Raw genomic sequence first — 25479 nt, 5'->3', positions numbered from 1 at the left:
ACCGGGGTTTCTTTCATATTAGTTATTTGAAATGAAATTTTCAATTTTTAATTCAGTTTAAATTTAATTACTTAAAATCTTCATTTTCAACGTAACCCTAGTTTCGATTAAAAAGGTATCGACGATTCTTTATTTTTGCTAAAATTTAATCAGTTGTAATTTGATCTATAATTGACCATTATTAGTAGTTTATTTTTCATATATAAAATGTTCTCGTTTTAGAGGTCCTTGTTTCTTCTATATACCAAATCCCATCTTAAATATATATGCTTGAGGCTCAAAAGAACGAGAGAAATAAAGGAAGTGAGCAAAAGAAAGAAGCTAATATTACGAAATAACGTTTGAACCTTACCCATCAGGGAGTAATTATACATATTTTATAGAATTTTACTAAGCTTTCTTCACTTGAATTGATTTCTTCGTTTGAATTTGTTTCTTCGATTGAATTTCCCTTTTCTTTCCCTTTATTACATTTAGATTATTACATACATAGTGTAAGTAGATATTCAGATTTTTAGATATTTTGGTAGTAAAAGCGTGGGTATCGTAGAATGAATGTTATGTAATAGTTGATTCTATGTGGTACATATTTCATCTTATTCTCTTGTCCTTTCCTCGGTTTTTCTTCTTAAAGCTCCTTTTGCTGTTTGTTTTGAACATTATGTAAACGAACACCAAAAGGAGTATTTATTTGATGATGAATTATTAAGATTTTTTTGCGTAAAAGGAGGGTGGATGGGTCGCGGATAGGGTGGGTCTCCATTCGCAGCACCTCCTCGTGGTGAGACCTGGGCAATCATATTATTTGATATATAATTACTAATTATATCACTATACAGCAAAGTAATTAACTGTATAACTGGTATAATTATTAATTATATGGCAAGTAATATGAGCTAATTCGCTGCGATCTTAACTAGGTGTTGAGTAAAGTATAAATAAGAATGGAGTATTCTAGAATTAATTAACTCTATCCAAACTTCTTATGGATTTCCAAGAGTAAGCAGGTTTAATGTTCAATCTACCATTCTCTTCTTTTTCTTGCAAAACGTCGCGTGGGTTCGTTTACGTCTCTGAATATCATAGTCTTCTTTTACACGACTTGCCGAGATAAGTTGCTCCTCATGTGTCGTTCGGTTTAATTAAGGATCACTGTGTGCCCCGCTATCTAGGCAGACTTCCTTTCACTCGTATAAAAGGGTCTGCTCGCGTACAGGGATATTGTGGCCGATTTTTAATTGTCGATAACTGAAAAACAAAATCGAAAACGCAATTTTTTACTTTTGATCTTCGTCTTATTTCGGTTTCAAGAATTATCCTTTAAATTTCCTGATGCTTGTGACCGAACACCCTGTACCCGTGTATATAATAATCGATTTGAGAATACAAGAATAAAAATAGATTCAAAAGATTAAAAAGTTAAAATATTTTTAGGTTCAGATATATTAAATTTCAATTTTATTTGAAACTAATTAAACAAATCATTTAATTAGTATCGTACAGTAATGTCACGTCCATTCTGTACTCCATCATGAATGTCGGGTTGTAGGTTTCCTACCTATACAACAAGAGATTCAACGTAACTTGCGAGATTCACCGAAAGATAGCGCTGGCAGCGAGCTCCCGGCATTCCATGGGTCGTTCGAAACGGGAGATGCGCGCGCGTTCGATGAAGACATGCGCGAGACAAGCGGCCGCAGTCTCGACAGTCAGTGCATGGCGGCCCGAGGCCCATCGATATCGTATCGCGTAGCACTCGAGATACGCGTTCGAATACACGAGTGCGTCCGAGGTGCACCGGGAAACGTCTCTCGTCCTTCGACCGATCGGTCGTAAGAGTACCATCGTGGTTGACACAGTGCGTGACGCTTGTGCAACAGGATTTTTCGTCCTCGCGGGATCTCGTGGAGTAGCCGGAATCGTTAGGCGACAGCTAGAGCACACGGGCCACCGTTCCGGTGAGTATTCACATGGAATAATATTTTAAACCGCGTCTCCAATCGGTCCTGCGGCTATGCGTTACACGTTTCATCCTTCCTACCATAACTGTATAACTGCCAATTAGACTGACAGGATACTTCGATTCTTTAAAATGACATTTCACCGTTTCAAATCTGCGTATCCCTTTTTCGTTAATGTCATGGCATAACATATACCGTATAATATATATACGTTGTCCGAATGGAAGGACAGCAACGCATATATAGTAAGGACAATCGTATATCCCTCTCGTTGCCGTATTAGCGCGGATATCCTCGTAACACGAGGGCGGCGTGTTCGCTGGACGCGAACAAAGTAGTATACATATATACCATCATAGGATGACGTATCCGGCAACGGTGCTCAATGATCTGGAAAATATCGAAGGGACAGACGCAGAGATTCGGTGTCATTGGCATGGATTTCTCGTTGATATCTTTATTTCTTGGATCTTGAATCTGCGTGTAACTCTCCAATCTCTTCCATTTTCCTTCTTTTTTCTCGTCTTCACGTACGGATGTCCGTGTGAAGTCCACACCCGCAGCGTTGCCAAACGCTACAGGTGTGGTCATTGACTTTGATCCAAAGATTTGTTGTTATTTATCGACTATGAAAAGTATCGCGTGCGCGACTTCGGAATTTTTGTTTTGCTTTTTTTTTTTTTTGGTGGAAGTGGAATTTTGCTCGCGGGCACGAGCGTCGTTTATGCCTACCTGTAACATCACTTTCACGATTCCTGGCGGCTACGTGGGCGAGCGGGCATGCTCGATTCGAGTAAACTGAACAAGGTTAACACAGACGGACAAGGTTAACGTTAATTCGTTCGGCATTTACGTTTCGGAGTACCGTAAGGTTATCGCGAGCAGTTTCAAATCCATATTTTTGTCAATGTCACATCTGTTGCAATTTCGTTATGATTCTTCGGAACAATAGAAAATTGTTTAAGTCTCGGTATCTGAAATATTATATAGCGGCGATAAGTATTGGAAACCCGTATTGTTTTTAAGGTATTTACACTGTACAGTAGATAATCCTAATCTCGTTATGATTCTTCTGGAAAATAATAGATGTTTTAATTTTTCGTTAACTCAATTGTACGTGGTAAATTAGATACCTGCACAGTCTTCCGAGTCTAACTAAATAACCTAGCTCTTTTTTAGAAGAAAAAGAAAAGAAAATGATCGTCTACCTTTGAGAACATTTTCTAAAAAATAACTATTACAATTTCATTCCTAAAACTCAATAGCAATTCCAGTCACGTAATACTCACACGTTGCCGTAACTGTTTCCTAAATTCTTATCTCTCACATTCGTAAGGTTATCGATAATTTGCATTTTTATACGTTCCAGTCTCGTATACTTAACAGTATTCCACGTAAAATCGTCGAAATCAACGTCGCTCGTAATCGTTACTTGGTACGCGCAGTTTCCCCGTAATAAGATTTGCTCGATACGACGACGGTCAATTCGAGGATGTACACTATCGCAGAGCCACGCGGCCTCCGTGAAACGAACGAGGTTAACGCGGAAGAACAAGGTTAACGTAGACGATGCCAGATGCTCGTGCGTTCAAGTCGTAATCTAGTCTTATCAGTCGAAGGGAACATTCGGGCTAACATTGCTTATCAATTCACGGTTGGAAACAGAGGTTCCCAGCCTGCGATGGTAAGTTTGAATCGTCTCCGCGTTTACCGGAAGCGGAAGCAATATCGCGCGTGACACCAGGTCTCGCGCATTTGCGCTTAATCGCGACGATAAAAACGATCACCGTAACGATTATAGATAGGTGCGAGCTTTAAAGGAAGTTTCTTCGAGTTTTTCCTTTGCTTGCATTTTTAATCCTGTGTCGTACGAGATTCGTCTTAAATTTTTAGGATCGTATCCCCGCAACTGTAACATTGTCGATATTTTTGCTCCGAAACGAGGTGATAGAAAGGGAAACGAGGAGATACGTTAGAATTACAAGCGCTCGTTAAATTTTACACGGCGAAGAACGCGTGGAAGGCGAGTACAATAGGTTAGTGGTGACCGGTTAGACGAGAAGGAGAACGAATTCATCTCCCTGCCCGTTTTTTCGTTCGGTTATCCCGCTTTTCTTTCGCACGAGCTAAGAGCTATTCTCTGGAACAGAGAGCGAACAGAGGCATATTTATGTAAGTACACCAACTGAGAACACTCTTGTCCCGAGAATGGTCACTCGAGTAGCGAATTAGCGGAATTAGCGACATAGTTTCTTTCCGTCCCTTTTGATCTTTTTACTGTCTGATCGCGATTATTGCGTATTCGCTAACGTTATTTCAATAAGATAGCAAGCAGTAGGTATTTTTTTGTTGTTATACCGGGAATATGATTGTTCCGTCTTATATCAGCTTAGGGTTATTAAATCCAAAGAACGTTGCGTTATCTTCGATAACTTTGATCGAGCTTTTATCGAACTTGTTAAAAATTTCTTTCTCGATCGGCAATTAATATTTTCTTCTTTTATCTTCGTTAGTTTTATCTTCGCAAGACGATTTATAATTTCAACGAAATGAAAGATATTAGCCGTTACGAACAGCCGAAGTTTTCCGACAGCGGAATTTTCAATGTCACCGTTCTCCAGTGCAATTCTGTAGAACGTTCGCAACTCTTCGATAACCGATCGATCGACAGCGGCGGTGCGACGCCCCGTTGAAATTCAACCGCCAGCCCATGACTCTCGCAGCTTCCACATTCGATAGAAAGTATTTCAGCGGGGATTGTACGTGGTTATTGACCTTGTTCATGACCTCCATCGCAATTACGCTGGCGCGTTGCGCTTTTCAAGGATATTGAGCCGGCGGCGAGTCGATCGATGAGGTCTTCAACCGGGGTCCGCTTTTTCCCTGTCTTCCCTCTTCTTTTTTCATTCTTTCCTTTCCCTTCTTTTTCTTCGCGTTCTTTTTTTCGATCCCTGTTGCTCCGCTTTTCTTCGTCCTCTTTCCCCTCCTTGCTCATGGAATGGAACGGAACTCTGATATTCGCCAAGCTTCGATGAAGCCGCACCGCTTTCGAAGTGTAAGTACGTCGTCTATTAATAGAGCTCTCTCTCTCTCTTTTTCTCTATTTCTTTCTTTTTTTCTCTCTGTGCACATCGGTATTCTCCAGGAAGGGAATACTTGGGACGAGAAGGCGAAGAAGGGGGTGGTAAGAGACGCGCAGGCTTTTTGCTGTACGCAGACCCGTGTGCCTCGCGCGTGTGGGATGCGTACACCCATTTTCCGCGGTACTCGACGAGCCAAACGGCCAGACAGAAAAAAGATAGAAATGTCGAATAAAGATAAAGTCCTGAAACGGTTCCTGCGTGCGTGTTGCGTTATTCTACCGCGTTTCTTGCTCGGAATTCGTACGGTTACGCGGTGCCCTCCTGTCTGTCTATCTGTCTGTCTATATCACTTTCGCCTGTTTCCCTTTCGCTCGTGCACGGTCTCCAGCGTACATTGTCCACGTCCAAACATTGTGGCCGGATAAAACTCCGGTTTCCACTGTATTTCCAGAAGTCCATGGGGTTTTTCTTGCTCGAAACGGTATGTCTTTTTTTTTAGAAAAGAGGATACTGTAATGTGTGCTATTTGGTATAACGGGTTGTGTTAGTAAATTCTTGCGAAGATGTGTGTGTGTGTAACATGTATCTTGTATGCTATCTCTGTCACGAATTCACGTTACGACGGATCCTTTGAATTTCGAATGAGATGGGAATCGTTGTGATTTTTGGATGATAATAATTCTAGGGATACCCTTTGGTCTCTTTTAAATTTAACGGGGGGCAGGAGTAGCCCGAATATTTGAATACTTAGCAGCACCCAACTCACCTGTTATCTGCTGTTCTTATCTTGCGTAAACGCAGACTTATCGTTGCGAAGAAGAGAGCGATGCGCAAATATTTAGCCACGCCAAAGCGTGGCTTTTTATCGCGATAAAGGCGCGAACAGCTGATGCATTATGTCGGATAGCGATCACGTTCTCCAATTTGCTGATCTCATTTATAGTACCAGAGAATACGGCCTATTATCTACGCTGGTCTCCGTAAACTTTGCTTTCCTAGCAACGATCGTATCTCTGTCGCGTTCCCGTTATCTTGTCTTCGCACACGGAAATCAATTCCGTGGAAATGAAGTTCTTCCATGAATCCGGGTTTAATCAAACGCACCCCAACCGTGGCTGATGTGCTCCGTTCCGTATATTCTCTTCGCACATTGTTCTCTTCTCGACTTTGTTTAGCCGCGACTCTCCACCTCCCCTTTTTCACCGCCAATACATCGCGAAGAAATTTTCATTTTGCCGCACAGTGGGACGTTTCGACGGTCTAACAAGACAAAATCCAATTTTCGTAGTGATTTAAACGTATAAAAATTTATTATCGGATAGGATTATCCGGGTTTAAGGGAGGATCGCTCGTGTCAAAAAGATATTAGAACGAAGCTAAGTATAACTTGCCTTGTAATTCGTCAAACTCAGCTGTGAACATTTTTTAGGGGATCTTAATTGTTTCATTTTCTCGAGAAAATAATATCCGAATTAAATATCCTTAAGGATTTGCAAAGTTAAAATATGGTTAAACGTAATGGAATATAACAGAAATAAAAAAGAATTACAAGTTTCTTCGCGTTGGGTGGTCGTTTTAACACATTGTACGCCGCAATTCAATTTCTCCTTTGCATTTTCTTCTTTCTACGGCCTTTAATCGTCGAACAGTGGCTGCACGGGACGGAGCGTGCTCGTCTTTTCTCGAATCTCTTCTCTCGTCTCCCCGGGGACCCGCTTTATCCCGAATGTTTACAGGGTTTATCTTCGCACCCTCCGGAGTGGTCTGTAGTCACTTACGTCCGTGTCCCCGCTTATACACCGCTCGCGACCTCACACTACGTGGCTAGGGATTCCCTGAAGGGGTTGCGAGGTTCGCAAGACGCCAGCATTCGTGTCCTCGCGTGTAAGCGCGAGTCGCGTGCTACCAATTGTTTCCTTTCTTTCTCTCCTCTTTCTGGCCTCGCGTAAATAAATAACGGAATTACACAGTTTCACGGAGGCTAGAAGATTTGTTCGTTCCCCGAAGCGACGGCTTTGCGGCTTTGCTTATGAATTTTCTTCCTCGTATTGTACGGCATTCAGAAACACGCTTTGTCTGTGTCGTTTGAACGTTATTGAGCGGAGCTGGCGAAAAGCTGATGAGTTTAGAAGAATGTTTGTTTGAGATTGTAATTGGACGTTTGTACGTCGTACCGTATGGAAAATTCCACATTTGCACAGGGTAGTACGCTCGTGGAAGAGTATTTTCGGTGAAGCGGTAGCAAAATGTGGGTTTTTTTCGAGAATTCGCAAACATGGTAAAACAAGTGTAAGGATGGGATTTGCATTTGTAGTCGAAAGAAAGGAATTTGTACGCTCTGTTTTTATTTAGTACCTTATTTAGCATTGAGCGAAGTCTGCATACTATAGTCTGCTTCGCCGTTAATCAGACTCCCATTAAAGCAAAACGTTTAACGTAAATTAAAACGTCGAGGATTTTGTTCTCGTGGTTATTCGTAACAGGATCGTAAATCTCGCAAGGCATCTACGGTGCTGGTTATACCTAATTATTTTAACGACACGAGTTTTAATTTTCGATGCAAGCAAGTATCCATATAATTTTGTAATTAATATTTTGTTAATTTTCAGTACTATTATTTCCTGTGTAATACAATTTCATCATTTAATTAATAATTTCCTACTCAGAGGATAATCTTCTTTCTAGAAATATGTAGTGACTTGAAAGATCATTCGAAAATTCTCTGCTACGGTACTTATCAATTTTTAGTCGCAATTATTTCTCTCGCATCTTGTTAAAGTAAAATACAAAATACAAATCTTGCATAGTTATATGTTCGAACGAACTTCTGCACTTCGAACGATGCATCGACTCTTCATCGTACTATCAATTCGTGTAACAGATTCTCTAAATGATATCTGAGTCTTCGCATCGCGTCGTATTAAATCGCTGCTCGTATGTACATAGTCATACCGTAACGTTACCCCGAGAAAATCTGCACAGTCATTTAAGAAGATGTAAATCGCATATCCCTAAACACCGCGAGTTAACGAACACGATTCCGAGTGACACGACGTTTATTCGTGGCTCGGGCAGCTTGGACTAATTAGGAACGTCACCAGTTTTCGTGAGGGCTGTATGGATCCGGTAAACACTTTGTAAATCAAGCACCGACGGCGGGCAACCCCCTGCAGGAACATGCGTGCACCTATGCAGTCGGTACACGCAGGCGTGCTGCAGGTAGACGACGCGTGCCTTCACTGTTTTCCAAAGGTGGTGTACTCGAGCTGCACCCTTCCGACGTTCGAGAAGTCACACACGCGATTCCGTCATTAATTGTACGAACGTTGCACGCACGCACGCACGCACGCACGCACGCACTTTGCTCACGATATATAGCCGCTTCCCTTTTCGTCGAGCGCTTCTGTTGTGAGTTTCTGTCGTTCGTTTCGCCCATCGTCGCGTCTTTTTTCGTTTCGTTCTACGCTTCCTATGCTTTTTTTTTCTATATCGTTTTCCATTTACTGCCCTTCTTTATATAGTTTTCTATTTGGTACGTTTGGTACATCCTTTTGTATTCGATGCCCTACTTCCTACGCCATTTTGTTTATCGCGTTGCGCTTTTATCTCGTTCTTTTTTCTTCCGCTTTGTTTTTCTTTCGTTTTGTCGTTCATACCTCTTCTTTATATATGTTTCGCACCTGGTCCTGTTTCTTTGTATATCGGTTTGCGTTTAATGTACTATTTTCCTCTGGTTTTTGTTCATCGTGTCCTGCTTTCTCTCAACGCGCCTCCCTCTCGTCTTGCTTCGTCCATAGAGATTTCCTTCGTTTCATTTTGCATTGGATAGTTTTTTATATGTTTTGCGTTTGATATTTTCGTTTTATATCGCGGTTTTGGCGTTCGTTTTATTACACCGTGCCCTATTTTTCCGAAAGTTTCGTCTATCGTGTCTCGTTTCTTTTCTTTTTGTTTTATCTCTTATACCTTTCGCTTATCGCGCTTTCTTTTGCTTGATTTCGTTCGTCATCTCCTTTTCCCATACAATACCTTTTTAAATTCACCGTATCGTGTATCGTGGATCGATCGGGCAACAGTTCAACTATAATCAATAGCCTCTTACAAATATAGTACGCTTCCGCGCGAAGGGTGTGAAAATTTCACGCTCCGATAACTGATTTCGAAGCACGTGAACGCGAATCGAGCTCGCTCGCTGGAATTCTTAATGGTTCGTCACGAATGACCGTGGAGAATTCGTAAGATCGTCGAGGTACTGGCTTTGTCGAGATACGATCAGATTGTTTCGTCTGAATCTCGCCGCGCGTTGCTTTGCCTTTTACGCGCCACCTCTCGCGACTGAATATTTCACGTAGCCCGAAAAGCTTCTCACAGTCTGACTTTCCTATCGCGATAAGAAGAAACACAATTGAATTAGTACGGCTTCCACGATTCGATTAATCTTGTGTATTTCTGTCTTTTCATAAATTTCACAAATAGAAATAAGCGATATAAAATCGAGTAGCCAGTGTGTAACAAATGATTTTTTAACTTTACCAACCAAGCTTCGACAGACTACCATAGATCAATATCGTAAGTATATTTTTCTAAATATTATTTGTATCTTTCAAGAACTAGTCGTGAATTTATTGCTAAGGAAACGGCAGTCGTAAAATGTTTGTCTCAGTCGCTGTTAGCGAACATATTCAGCAGCGAGTGCGCGGCTTAAGGGTAAACGGTGTATCTGTTCCTCGTGTAAACTTCATCTGGAATCCTCTTTGTCGCGAAATGCCGTGGAAATAGGGAAAAACGAGATACGTAGACGAAACTGCTCGTTCGATTCTGTTCATCGTACAGCGACTCGTTGTTCCTTGTGAACTCTGTATGCTTTTCGTGATGGCGTGAGTCGCAGTCGCGCCTAAATTACAATCCTCAGCACGTGTTTCAAATGTTCTCTCGTGTGTCACTTCCCTCACTTTGTCTCGCTGTCTTTGTCTCGCGTTTAACTCGCAGGCTTAAAGGACAATATTAACGTTTGACGGTTTACACGAAGTTGTAGCCGAGCTTGTTCCTGTCTGGACGCTGGTAATGGCGAACATTAGGCGAAATTACTGTTAGAACATGATTGCTCGGAATTGAAGCTTCAAATTGACGCGTGATACCGCGTGAAATTACGTATCGGCTGCGCTCGATTATCTGCCGTGAGAAACGACTCCGGTTATTCCGTTTGCGAGCTCATTGCTCGTGTTTTATTTAATGTTCCTTAAATAGACGTATCTCGGTTGTTCGTGGGTACTTGCACGTTCTCGAGGTAAGTGGTTTCAACTGAAAATACCGTGTTATTCTACGCATTACCAAGTACTCGTAATTCAGTTCCTTTCTCTACAGTTGTTACATAATTTTATGTATACATACGTCTTTTAAATAAGCGGATACCATAGAACTCTTCAGGATAGTATAATAATTTAGATCGAATATCTTTACGCGAATAATCACAATCCTATTGAATCGACAAAAATGTATTTATCACGTGTACCGTATGTATTTTTTCGCTGATCTTGGAATGACAAATTGAAATATCCACTTGCGAGACCGATAAAAGATGTATCAAAATTTCTGCTAAAACATCGCGTTAAAAATTACGTTCCTCGACGCTTGATTTTTCTGCGCTCCAGCCGAGTTAAACGATCGATTGAAGATTTATCAATGGGAATCTTGTCGAACTGCGTAGCTCGGATACTTCGCGTCAAAGTCCGCAGAGTTTTCACAGCTGTCCCGGCCAGAAGGCAGCCGTCTATATTTACTCCACACTTTCGGCTTTCCGGTTTCCTCGTTTCCTTTAACGGCGAGTTCACGGAAGTTCGTTAATGTACAAACTCCGATCTATTATTAGACGAACGCGCGTACACGTATATAACGTTCGTGGCAGTCTATCGCGGTCCTGACCGTTCTAGAAAGCTTCCTTCGGCGAGTCAAATCGATGTATCGCCTCTCGAAAAGATCGATTTCGATGGTTAGAAGGAGTCACGAATTCGAGTCGTGGCTTCGTACTCGGCAAAGTCGAGGCTCTCTCGAGGCCTGTTCCTGTGCCTCAGGAACGTGAAAACGATCGATAACTCAGTGGAACGCCCCCATTGTCGAGAAGAGAAAGGAAGAAGGACAGCCGGCCCTCCCTTTCTCTCTTTCTCCCCCTTTGGCCGTTCTTTTCAAACGGGAGAATGCGCGGCCAAGAAGCTCCTTTAACCTTTTCGAAGTATATACTAGCGAGCTCGAGAAGTCGGCCAGACTCGTCGATAAGATGACAAAAGAAGAAATAATCCTCTGTTGGCGGTCTATTCTTATTGACGATGCGTGGGAATGAAATGAGATATGAAACAGTTGGACGAGTTTCTAGTCTCCTTTTTCTTTTACCGACTCTTCGATATCGTCGATCGATGGTAAATTAGAGACGTGTTTCAAGAGAAGAACCGACAGGCTTAAATTCAGCGTTAATTACCTTTAATTTCTGAAGCTTCTATCACTCGCTCACATCGTTAAGCACGCGTTTGCACCTACCAATTTACGTTAACCAATTTACGTCCCATCATACACAACGCGAGGCTCATAATGGAGCGATCCATCGATTGGAGTAATCGGTCAGATTAAACCAATTGTCGGAGCACGATCGAAAATCTCGCGTTCGGTTCGTTCAACGACCGATCTCTTCTCTTCGCGTTCGCCGAGGAAAACGTTTAAACATCCGTGGTATCGTCGGTCCACCGTTTCTGACCGATTACATCGAACGCGCGTAATTGCTGTCTGAGCCGATCCTCGAGCGCACGCCGTGTTCCATCTTTTGAAACGGAGCAAGGTGCACTGGAAACAAAGCTGCACAGCCTGTTCGTTTGCCTGTGATTGCTGCACCGGCGTTTTTGTCCCGGCGCCGTTTGCCGGTTGCACGCTGTGCGTCCAACGGCGTGGAAATGCTGCCGCGTTTCCACCACCGTTGCGGAAACGGAGAGCTTCGTCGACAGAGACGGATGCGGTGCTTCCACCACCAGAACAATGAGACCTAAGGAAATTACCCAGCGTGTTTTCGTGAATCTTCTCGTGCGCGAGAACGATTTAGTATCCGAAATTTTTTCCTCTTTCCTTTGCATTCTTTCTTCTTTCTTTCGCCTTTTATTGTCGTCTTTTCAGTGGCTGTTAAATGTGTCGGTACGCCGTTCTACTTATCGTAGTAGTTATATACTAGATAATTAGATCGAATCAAGTAGGTCGTATTGGAGAAGAACAATGTTTCACTATGTTATCGCGAAATTCGTGAAAAATTACTGGAAAATTGTTTCATAGCGAATATATGAAGCATTATAATTTCAACTGGAATAGCGTCGTTCTATCGATAAGTTCGTGGTTGAATGTTTGCTTTCAGTCTGATCTTTACAATGTAATAGATGCTCGTACACGAAGATTATTATATAGCTTTGTAACCAATATCGTACATTTCCAACAGTGAACATTCTCTTCCTGGTTCGAATGACTGGAGGCTGGTTAGGTGGGCGTTTACGAAGCACCAGTTTACTTAAATTGATACAGTTGTATCCGTTGGAAAGATAAAGAAGATGGTAGGAAATGTGCACACGTTCACGGATAGTGACAGGTTGCTTACTTTGCTTTACTGCGGAATCGTGCTGGAAATGATAGTCTTTGAATTCCGACTGTAACAATAGAAATTTCAGAATTGACAGAACGCGTTTCATTTTCTAAAAATATGTTATTACGAATTTCCTGTTTAGCGGAACGCGTATCTTATATTTTATTCAATCGCTAAGTATTCAAAATTATTATTCTTGAATATTACATTAAGTTCGGCGGGATTAAATTAGATGCAAGCAATAAACTATACGATTTAACCAGATCATACATCTCCAAACACGTGCAAACTTGTCACGCACACTGTGTTCAACGCTTCAACAAAAGATCCCACCGCGAATAAATATTTCCATCAGTTTGTTTGGCCACGTGTCTTCCGTTTACAAGCGTTTTCGTTGGCCGGAAGCGTCCAACACCTCCAAGACACCCACGTATACGTTAGCTCACTCGGCAGAAGAGGTTATTACGCGTAGCTTATTAAAGATTCGCAATGGTGGGTGGTCAAAGGCGTGTTTAGTTATTTGTTCCCGAACGTCTTCGTCGTACTGGACGCCTTCCTCGCTTCCGTTCTGCTTTTCACTATTTTCCACTGAAGAATTATTATCTTTGTTATATAACGCAATAATTTGTCAAATATCTCGTCGGACAAATTTCAGAGAAGTATATGGAAAATAAAAGAAAATCTTTTTAAAGAACCAGCAAGTCGTTAAAAAATGTTGGCAAATTCATTCGTTTGGCGCGGTCGCTTTCCTTATCTATGGTTGTGTGCCTTGGAAATACGAATTACCCAGGTAGATTTGGCACCATTTGCCCCACGCCGTTCCCTTATCGGGAACCTGGACGTTCCGGAGGCGCGGAACTCGTGTGCCTACACCTTGCGTAGGTGCAACCTGCAGCTACATTCGAGAGTCATAACGTGCCGCAATGTTACGCTAATGCGGTTTAGAAACGATCGTGTGTGCGGGGTTCAAGGTTCCAGGACTGCTTGTTTCGCAGGCTTCATAAATATAAAGTTCTTGCTTTTTTTTATCTCAGTCTTAAGATGAAAGATTACGTGCATGTACGTAGAAGTTGATTTTACCTGAGAGCAAGGCTCGGATTAATCGCGTTTTATGGTTATCTGTACGAATGGATTGGCAAATTTCTAATGAACTTTATAAACAGCAAGACTATTATGTTCGGTATGCAGATGCACGTAGTTGATCGAAATTCAGGCGTGGTTTAGGAATGCTACATAACATACGTCAGGAATGTTCGTAATGTACGTAAATAGAACGCCAAGTTTTGTAATAACTATGCAAGTTAACTGCAATTAAGTAACGTATCTCTGCAACATCGTTGATGATGTAACTTAACGATCGAATATGTTCCCAAAGCACGCGATTACTTGACGTTGTTGGAAGAAACATGAAATTGAAAAAAGTAAAGCGAACGAATAAAATAATATTTCGTTAAAACGAACTGAATAGCAAACTCTTGGTAGCTTCGATGCCCTGTGTTCGGATATCAAAGGTCGGAAAGTTAAGGCGTTATTTCCGTAACAGGCCGTTGAAGAGCCATTAATAGTTTGATAATCGTTATTATCGGTGTCTCGGTTTCCGGTCCAAAAATCATATTCCGTCCGTGTCTTTGTCGCGCGATGAGAAATACGAAGTAGCATTGGACTGGTTCGGGAGCAGAGGGATCAGGAATATTTCGGGCAACAAAGGAAGCCTTTTGATTTCCTTTGGCCCGTCGCGCACGGGGAAGCAGATAATCAAGCTTAATTAAAACGATTATATCCACAAATCGAGCGGCAACGAGAATGCGGGCTTTCGAGCGCTTTCTTCCCTTTCAACCAATTACCTTCAGCGAGCTTTCAAATCGAAGGGAGCACCGTCGAGGAAGAGAAAGAGAGAATGAAAGAGTAATACAGAAGCCCCGGTATACGCGATTGAAGTTTCATTCTCTTCGAAGGGTACGTTTTAACGGAGTGCTTTCAGATGCTTCGCCGTGAATTACTTACGACCCAAAGTGATCCGGAATGTTGTCCGTAGAAAGACTTTAATCTCGCTTCTTTCGTCGTTTTTTCCTTCCAAGTATTACTTTCTCTTTCGTTTGCTGCTTTCCGGTTCGTTCCGAACAGGTGTATATAGAGTGAACCCGCATGGGTGGATACACTCGTGCAGCAAGACGTTCTGCAAAACTAAGTCGAGAAGGAAAAATGAAGATTCCTCGTTGCAGACGCTGTTTCTTTCTTTTTGGAAAATTGAGTTCGATGGTTCGTTGAATACAAGCACGCTTGTAATATGGAAGAGCAAAAGAAGAAGTAATAAAAAATATTGATACAGGTGTTGGAATATTTTCGCCAGCCAGCGTATTTCGTATCTGAAACGACTTCCTGTGCTAATGTACCACCTGTCGTAGTTCACCCTGTATATCGCTGCTTGCTTTCTTATTTCGTCCGTTACTCTCGCACGCCATTCTTCGTGCGATGATCTCGTCCGGAACGATCCCGCTCATAATCTTAATACGATGCTACGTAAGCGCGAAAGCATCCGCGACAGATGTAAATAGCCGGGTTACGTGGCGACATGGTTTTCCGACCGGGTGTTCGAGCGTTTCCAAAGGCGAAGAGGAAAAAGTGGAAACGACAATTTTTCCGCGGTGAAAAAATCGTGGCCGCGTTGATGGTTAGCCGCGAAACAGCTCCGGAGTTTCGCCAGGTCGGCAATTAACGGAATTAGCGCGAGTCAAAGGGATTTCGTTGGTTCATAGGGACACGCCGGAAGCTGTGGAAACCGCAGTTACCAGGCCGACATTTTATCAACGAAAAAGGTGTCGAGGATGTTCTCTCTATCTCGAGGCGAGAACATTATGCTCGAGCTTTTTTCGTTCGCGCCTTTTTCCATCGTTATCAAAGAGCCCCGCGATGTAAGCACGTTACCTTTTGAAACGATACACCCTGAGGATGAGCCCTAAGACACTAGCAGGTCTCTCTTAAAGCGGACGACTCGACGAACCGTTTAGAACCGCGTTGCTGTTACGCGAATCAGTGCTAATAAGTCGTTGAAAGAGCGATTAACTCTCTTACGCGTGCTTCTTTTTAGATATTCTTGTTAGATTCATTTCATCCTTTTTAATTTCATCCACATGAATGACGAGGTCTTTAAGGTGTGACTTTGAATAGCTGCGGATGCTAATCAGGCGGGGATTTTTTTAGAGGGACGAGCTTCTTTCGTTTGCTTTTCTTTTGCTTCGAAAGAGACACTTATGGTATATAGCTCGATCTCTTGTTGAAACGATTCCTCTATCATTAGAGTATTACTTCAATTTAACGAAGAATAGAACATACTTGGTACGTCGATCGCCATTTTATTCTCATGTTTCAGAGTTCAACGTCAATAACGATTTCCAGTCTACAGGCGGGCAGAAATACTTTCCACGAATAAAATTTCTCTCCGGTGAAAAGTGCCACTCCGTGTAACGATTTTCGTTCGTGCAAAGTTGTAAGTTGAAGTTGGGGCGTATAAACGCCAAGTCAGGTTGCCAGCAACGACCGAACTGACGGGGAAAATGCGGTGGACGGTAAATTACCGCAGGGTGGATCGTGCTCGTTAACTTATCTCGAATGTCTCCATTATGTTTCTCTTGTGTACGGTTGTCGGATTGTTAAAAAGACTTTCGCTATGCACAGCGGGAAGCTGTGTGCTATGTAGCCATTTTCAATGGTTCACCTCGATACGAAATTTCGGCTCGATCGTCTTTGAATTTCCGACGATTTTTGTTCGCAACCGTAGAGAACCTGCTGCGAAAAACGACCTGAATTTTACGATCCCTCACATCCGTCTGTTTCCTTGTTATTACTTTCACAGTAGGGCGATTAGAATACGAAGTGATTATGGTGGGGCATATTCACGGAAGTCGTCTCTATGGTGGTAGTTTGGTAACCGAGTTTGTTTTAATTTGGACGATTGCGGAAGGACAATGCTGCTATTTTGCTCAGAGTGGTGTTGCTCGGTGATTATTTGACTTTGGTGGAATAGTCTTGAGACACAGTCTCGAAATTTCGAAGAGAGTTGTTTTAACTTGTTTGTTGTTGATAAATTGTCTGCTCGATTTGTTCATGGTAATTGCTTGGCAGTTTGATTGCGTAATGTCTTTTGGAAAATAATTCGCACAAATGTGCTTTGGAGGAGATACAGACTCGTTAATTGGTAAAACAACGCACAAAAATTTCTGGCGCGATTATAAAAATGAAGGTTAAGCAACGAAACGAGTTACAATAGTTCCTGAACAAATAGACTGGCAAAATATACATTTACGTCAAGTTGTTATTTATTACAGATGACTAAGACCCTATTACGCTGTTAATACCTTGCCGTGGTATGCAAAAATGGTTGCGTCATTAGAAAAAGTTGATTTAATCGCAACCGACTGTGAAATTCTGTTTGCCCGTTTACTGTTTATCGCTCGATACGTCCCACGGTTGTAACATAACGATTTCATGTTTGCCCACGTATGTCTGTTAGTTTAATACGACCAACCTACCTTTTGAACGTGTTTGTAATTGCAGAAGGTAGGATTCAGCTGTTCTGCCATCGAGCTTGAAAAAAAGATCTGTATAAAATAAGCTAAAAGTCTCTATTTCTTCGTTTGTAAAAGTTTGTCCTTCCGAAGGAGATAATTTTATTCCTACTTCTAAAATCTTGGACATTATATATTACGTTATATTTGGTATATAACGTAACAATATATAAAACAAAATATCATAATATTTTTATCGTTGCCTTTCTATCATAGAATGCTATTTACAAGATGAGCAAAGAGAGCATCGAAGAGAATCGCACTCGTCGGAAATTTCTACCACGTTTTACAATTTTCCGCGAAGCTTCAACGTTTTATATGTGTAACATGTTGCTTAGATCTCATGAACCTCAAAATTTTTATCGACCAAGTAAAAGTTAAATTTCTCTCGAATAGTTATTCCGACAACGTACGTAAGCGCCCTATTACATAATGCAGCGACCGTGCGAACGAGAAGATCGTACACATAAAATTTGTACACACACACATTTCTAAAAATAGCAGGAAATTGAAACAACTCGTACAGTCGGTCTTAATTTGCAATCGATATCGTTCGAATATTTAGCTGTCGTGATAGAGTCTCGTTTATCTGAACAAGTCAAAGGGCACGACATATTAAGAACAAACCTTCTCCAATACATTTTCTAACTATATTCAACTTTTTAAAGCCAACTATCAAGTATGAAACTCATATTATATTTTACTCTTTCGTATCGTAGGCAATACCTGTATAGGCGTACGTATGTAAAGGTACTATCCATATTCTGCTCATTGATTTACCATCAATATCGTCACAAAATTCCATCAGACGATCCATCGTATCCTCTCTCGTGGGATACCTTATTGAAACATTAAATTTCCAATAACACGACGACGACGACGACACCAAAGCATCATCCACGGGACGTGCCCTGTTAAATATTCGTGGTCGTCGCATACACGTTATACTCGTGTGTATCTACATGTCAAAGGGATTGGAAAGAGAGCGTAGTAGCGCGGACTTGGGCTTTAAAGAGTTTGTTGACTGTACGCACGTGATTTGCGCGTCTACATTACAAAGTGACTCTCCTGCTTTTGAGACCGCGTGCGTGTTTCTCCGTCTGTCCGTTCAGCGTCGTCCATTTTCCCCTTCACGGATCCGAAGAGGATCGAGTACGGAGAGAGCAGAGAGAACGGAGCTTTCGGAGTCGAGAGGAGCGCTCGTTGACGGAAAGGCCGTGGGGGTTGGTATCGTCGTGGAACGGGGATGGACGGGGCCACAAGCAGCTTTGCAGTCCTCAAGTACTCCCGAAACGCTTAGAAATCGTGTTTAAGGGAAAGCAGTTTCACCATTCAAATTCGAGCGGTTCTGATAGGCCAGAGAATGTGTGCCTGGGGGACGATTATCGTTCTCCAAGGGCCTCCGCGACCTCTTCGCGGATCAGCCACGCGGAAATTCGAGTTTCGTGGATGGATTAATTTGCTAACGTTGCTCGGGTCTCTCTCTCTCTCTTTTACCGTAATATTGTTTAAACGCTGACTATGCACGTTTTTCGAGTGTTGTTGGATCTTGTAGGAAGTTTAAGCGGTCGGATCGAAGTCGTTTTGGGCTTCGAGAAGATAGTTGGAGAATATAGATTTATTTTTTGATGAATTAGAATACTTTCTTTGGTCGACAGCGTGCTTGTTCCTGGCAATTTAAATTCAAACGTTCCTTCGCCCTCAACTTATTCAAATCATAAATCTATTCGATCTTCTCCGTTGAAACGTATTCTCCGCCAATTACGGGCTCTTAGATTTCAGTTTATCAACCTTTGGAGAATACTTTCGATACCGTAAAAAAGATTTGGGTTAGGTTTAGAAAAGGGAAACAGGGTTAAATGGCAGTCTCTCGAGGGAGCCGATGAATTCGATTGATAGCCAGGATGGCGCACCTTGCACGATGGAATTCCGAGAGTATCGGAAATGGAGCGTGTTTCCTGAACGGAACCAAACGTTGGTTTATTTCTCGCGGTGTCAGCGTTGAACGAGCCGATGCACCGCTGAAATAACCCCTTTCACCCCTCGACCGTTGCCCCTTAGCCTCGTGTAATTAATGAAGTTACGCTAATGCAATAATGTAGCGTCGCCGTACTCTATCCCCATCCTCTTGCTCGGTGATTCCTGTCGTTAACGCCGGTTCGTCGGAGGCGATTGTCATCCCAGGGAATTCAAAGGGTCGTCATTAACGCGTAGCCAGGCTGGTTTTATATTTGCAAGGATGCTGCGGTGACGAGCGTGGAAACAAGCGTATCTGCCTCGTCAGTGCGTCCGTTCCTTTTGGATGGAGACGCGAAAAGCGCGTTTCATCGAGTTGGCTTGCCTCGATGGCGAAGCATCTTCGTGTTTCGCAATGTGTATACAAAGTTCGTGGTCGTTGAAGTTTGAAGATCAAATTGAAAAGTTGTATTGTCGCGGTGATCGATTCTTACAAACTTTTGTGTTTCGTGTCGCGAAGAAGAATGGCTACTCTTGTACTTCGAAGAACTTTCAAGGAGTTGTTGTAAAGGGAAAGTTTCCTGCTTCCAATTCGTAGTAATTCTTTCAAGCTTGGTGGAGTTATTTCATTTTCTAAAACTGATATTCAACGAAGTACTAGCATATTGCATATGTTATAGCCCGATATAAAGTTAAACAATTGGGACACCTGGATGATGTCACATCTATAAAGTGGACGAGTCGTCACGGTCGAGTTTCTTCATGCGGAGCATGGCGTCAAATTAAAATACTGCAGGTCAGACACGTAGACACTTTTGGGTTACAACGATGTTCTGGCTTTGACGATAGCTCGTGCCAAACGATAGACCGCTCGTGGGAAAGCGGCTGTTTCGGCGGATCGAATAAACGTTCAGATCGCGTCGAGCTCGTGGTCGGAGAATTCGAATCGTGATCCCTGTAGCACGTTTGACGAAAAGCATTTACATTTTACGGTCGGGCTCGCCATCGTACCGGTATAGTGCCGTTGGAAACGTTGAACGCTCAAAGAAACATTACGTAGCTACTCTCGCTTAATTAATCCAATTAAGCCCGTGGCGAGCGAAATATTCCTGGCCGCGACTACTCTTGCTGCAACATGCTTAACAAACGTCGTATAGACGCCGTACACGCTCTGTTTCAGAGATTCGTGTATGTGTTTAAGCTCGTAACGTTTGATATCGTCGAGTAACATTGCTGTTGCCGAGCATTCTGCGTAATGAGAGGTAGAATGCGTATAAAGAGGTTTGCAGGCGATCGAATTCTATCCGTTTATTCGCGCTAATTGCCAGTGATGGAGTTATTCGAATAAATAGATATTGGATAGGATCGAACGAGATTTTGTTCGATTTTATCGAAATTTGGGAAATTTTACCTTCTAATGAACGATTTGCAACGCGGAAAAGATTTCATGTTCGAATAATCGATTCGTGCAGTGCAGATCGTTTCATCTTTGCGACTCTGTTCCGTCAATCACGCGGAAGCGCTGCGAATAATGAAGCAATAAAGCATTTGCGCGAATTTATTCGTCGAGCAAACGGCTTGGAACGAGTTATGGAACATACTCGAACGACGAACCTCTGACTTTCCATAAGATAACACAGACTGCACCTCGACTGCCCCGATGGCAGCTTCCTCGCGGTTTGTTTGCTTTTTTCTGTATGCACGTAGGCACCGAGAGATACGGTAGGAGGTGCGGCTAACCGAGTCAACCACAGTTAATAATCCTGTTCCCGTGATCGTGGTCGTCGCCACTGTTAAACATGACGTTCTTGTCTTAATAAGCGAACGAAATCGTAAGCCGGTTAACACTGATCCGTATTACTTTGATTATCGAAGAGATCGATAGACTTTTGGATGCAATTAACTCTGGTACGTTCTGTTGGTTATTTTTGTATTAATTTTAAGTTAGCGTTAGTTTATTAAAACTAATTTCCATTTTATGTTAACTTATACATTTCATAAGATTTTTGATCAAATCCGCCAAAGAGTTTTCGAGCAAAGAGATAACGTAACTCGTCCAGCTGACAGCGCGCGCAAGCAAAAATCAATTTATCAATCACTCATTGATTTTGATCGTAGCTAAAAGGTTAATAGCAACGGCCGAACGATTTCTTGCCAGATTAGCCTCATCTGGCCTAGTCATTGTCTTCTATTACACTTTCTGTCAGTCGATTCACGACGAATGATTGATCTTTCGAACGTACAAGGGACGCGATACACTCTCTCTACGAGCTAGTTTTACAATTGGTAGTTCGCATACCGTCCCACGATAATCAGCGGTTCGTTATCGGCTGAATTGCTGGCTGACTGACGACGATTCGCCTGCTCGTTTCGTACGCTTCACCGTCCTCAAACCATGCCGTTTCATTCCGTTTCGATTCGCGAAAGGTCAATGGTACAACGCCTCGTGCACATTGTTGCTCGGCCGCTTGTCACGCCGAAGCGAGCCTATTGATTTTCAGATATGCGTCCAATTCGCCTGGGAGATTGTCTTTTGCGATCATGCAACCCAAGTATTCTCACTGTAATACACTGTAATACTTGATGTTCGATGAAAATAGGAATATTTCATATTTTCCTGATAGTTTGATCGTTTCTTGAAACATAGTTGGATCAATGGAATTTTTAAAAAATTATTTTGGTTATTCCAATATGCGTGTATCGCAAAATAAAGTTCAATTTAATTGATACAATTCATTGGTAAGGTTAGCGATAAATAGTTGGAACTGAATATGTTGATTCGGATCATACTGATAATTTGTACTGTAAACTGAATTAAATCTTTTCGTTATTTGCACAAATCTGCTTTAAATTTCATGCCTACTTGTAAACCCACGTTACGTAATTTGATCCTATAATCTTGTAAACTACGCTGAAACGCTAAATAAAAAGATATATTTTATCTCATGTTATTTGGCACTTTGCCTTCCGAGGCAATTAGGAAGAGGGTCTAATTTTGCTAACATTCTGCCATCTTTCGCTTCACGTTAAAGCGTGAAATCAAAAATATTCTTTTAGTTTCGGCCACCCAACGAATCTCCCTTGATCTCTTTTTTCAATGAAAAAGAAAGATTGTAGAATCAAAAACATAAACGATACTTTCTTCGCATTCGAAATACGAATTTTACGAAGCCAAAAGCCCGATGAAAAATAAAATTAAGCTAGATTCGTATACTTAATTCCTAACAAACCTCTTAACAATGTTCTCGATAATTCGCTTGAACGAAATAATTGATGTTAGCTTAGTGTTAATCGGCGTTTATCGGATACTTGGCGTGGAAGCAAGCCGAAACATAACTTTCTCAATGACTTTAATTTTCGCGTTCCCGCTTACCCTACTGCCGTTATTTTCTACCATCCTCTTCCTTGTACCCGTAATACACACGCGGATGCATCTGACGAGAACGTTTTCCGGTTTTCGAGTGGCGTGCTCGTTTCAACCGGTATACGAAATTGGTTTCGTACGCCTCGGCAAAGTACCTCATTTTCCTGGACTCTCCGCTCGAGCGTACATCCCTATTTATGTTTTCGCGATGCAACAAAATTGCATTGTCGATAGAGGAAACCGGATTGCCTTCGTGTCGAAAACTTACCGCATGTTCGTAGAATTCTTGTTTTGTCAAAATTGACCATTATAAGGAACGCGTCGAGACCGGATTAAACGTACTTTGGCTAAATTTTCCTACTACAGTCGACGCGATGGATTTTTACGCGATAGTGTTTCAAAGAAATAGACGCAGAATGTAGCGCGAAAGTTGAGAAGAGAGATCGATGCGGCACCATCGTAAATGTAAATTGCGTACGAAATAATGTACACCATAACAGCGTTATTGAACATTACGTATACCCAAGCCTCTAATGGCTCCCTTTGGCTAGCAAACGTATGCCAGGTATTTGCCCCTCATTACCATCTACGTTGCGTCACTCGGCTCGCGTTCACCCGCTGTCTATTCAAAACAAATTGACTGATTATAATTGCATAACGCGCGGATACCACGGATTCGCGATTCAGGCCTGATTGCTTTTAATTATCGCTGACAAACGTGCTTTTCTTTCTTCTGTCTCGTCGCAGCGCTTTTTGTTTTTTCTATTTACGCAAAACTATTCGTTACGTCAAGTGAAATCGACCAGTGGTCGATTTTGGGTTGCGATTGGTCTTGCGATTTGTAGCTGGTTCGTGTTGATAAGGACACGATCGTAACGAGCGATGCTACCATGTGAACGACTTAATTTGCGGATTCGGAAAAAACGTGATGTAACGACACCCTGACACGTGATTTCTACGTTCGAGTGACCCCTACCAGTCGAACAATCGCACGCGACCCTCTTTGAATTGCCTGGCATTTTGATTCGGTACTGATACGTGCGTTACAATACGACGTTAATAAAGTGTCTTTAACGTATGTTAGAAATGTTAGGAATCAAAACTGATGAACTTAGGAACGTCCCTTATTTGTAAAGCATTCACGGAACAGAAATAAATTGTATGCGATAAAATTACCGTACGTTGATCCAAATCCATGTTTATTGCGTTGAACATGTTAATTTCGCCGATTCGCGGCTGGTAAAGTGTTAAATGTAAAATAAGTGTTGGAACTTTCCTGAGATTTCCAGAACTGATACACCAAGGGTGTTTATTAGCACATCATCTCCGTAATATTTTACAAAGTTCAAATACACGTGGAATTAAACAGCGTTGCGTGCGGAAATTGATAGGAAGCTAGGAGTAGGTCACGTGCACGGAGCATGCTTCGTAACGCGTTAATTATTCGCATCGATAAATTTGAAACGAACATTGTATCAACCTGCTTTTAATGTACAAAGATAGTTTTGCTTATCTAGAATGGAAGACATAAAATTGCAAAAGTGGAACACGTAAAAGTAGGCCTGCTTCATCCTCCGATACGTTTTATTTCATCGAAACTCGCGTTATTTCTTCCAATTATCCAGCAATATGATCTCTCAGCAGTTCGGAAACCCGTGCTTCTCTGGCCATAAATCTACCTGTTTCATCTATACCTCTCGAAAAACGACGACCTCTTCGTCGTAAAACCTACACACCAAATCTACGCGATACTACGACGTATAGTGCCTTCTCGGAGCTGTACGACGCGTCGAAAGTGACACCAGGCCCCATAAATCAAACCGCCGCTCGTAAAATCGAAATTCGTTGCCAGCGGATGTCTTTTCCGCACGATCCCGTTGTCGATGACAGTTAACACTTCTACTTTGTCCTTCGACCGATGGTAATTCGCTTGGATCCCCGGCTCGTGCATTCGTATGCATAATGCGCGCGAGTTGGCCGGCAGCTCTTTCGCTGATCGAATCTCAGATACGTGGATGCAGGTCCTCCCGATGTGTGCACGCACGCTTCTCCACGGTAAATCGTAGGTGTGCATTAGACGTGCATTGTGCCCGGTTAACAAGCCATCCGGTCGCCCGAGGCTTCCGTTTATTCCACCATTAGCCGAGCTCGTGTTTCATCGGCGCAAAACCTGGTAATTTGCTGGTTGGCTCGTGCCAGATATATTCGCCGAACGATTCTGCGGAGGCATAGGCGTTGGTGAAAGGACTACGTGGACACAGGCGTTCGACTGACGCGTTTTTCTTTTCGAGTGTTTTATGCATTCGTGTTTGCATCGTGGAGAGCGCAAGTTGAGAGATATTTTGAATAGGCCGGCTGCCTAATTATTAGTGAAAGTCACGTTTGCAGTTGCGACTCGGTTAGTGTACGACGATTAGGTGCACAGGTTGCAATGCCTCTTCGGCACAATGACCCCGTCTCGATGCTTTGGCTTAATGAGACTCTGTGTTTCTCTTTGTATCGCGATGCATTCGGTTCTGCGACGATGACTTTGCCGTACAACGCAGATCCATAATCCTCTTAAACTAGCAATTGGATCGGACAAACCGGATAAATAAACGGAATAACGAAACTCGTCTCTTACTTTCCTGTTTTTCTTCCGTTTCGTCATGACAGAAAACGAGCGATGTTTTTTTGGACTGAAACATCGATAAACATTATATTGTGTAAAACATACAGTGATACGAATGTCGAATAAAGAGTTCTCAGGTCTTTGGATTTTGATTTTGATTTTAAAGAATGGAACGAATTTGATTAGAGAATCGAAAGAATTGAATTTTCAAACGTAATTTATTCCGTAGAATATAATTTGGAGCCGAAATTGGTCCCGACCATTTTAGGTCTCTAGAAACACCGGCGGTCTTGAATCTTTTCGCGTGGGTGTGACTACAGCGCGGTTATT

At 42.2% G+C, this 25479-nt stretch overlaps 1 protein-coding gene across 1 annotated transcript in view; it reads left to right on the top strand.

Moving 5' to 3' along the window:
- Positions 1–1690: 1690 nt before the first annotated feature.
- Positions 1691–25479, top strand: part of LOC126921064 (amyloid beta A4 precursor protein-binding family B member 1-interacting protein) — a 145051-nt gene continuing 121262 nt past the window's right edge. Inside the window, exon 1 of the mRNA XM_050732266.1 lies at positions 1691–1958. The gene's annotated coding sequence lies outside the window, so the exon portion shown is untranslated. The remainder of the gene's footprint in view (positions 1959–25479) is intronic.

Source organism: Bombus affinis, chromosome 10 (genome assembly GCF_024516045.1).
Source record: "Bombus affinis isolate iyBomAffi1 chromosome 10, iyBomAffi1.2, whole genome shotgun sequence".
Lineage (NCBI taxonomy): Eukaryota > Metazoa > Arthropoda > Insecta > Hymenoptera > Apidae > Bombus > Bombus affinis.
This window is presented reverse-complemented; position numbering and strand designations above follow the sequence as displayed.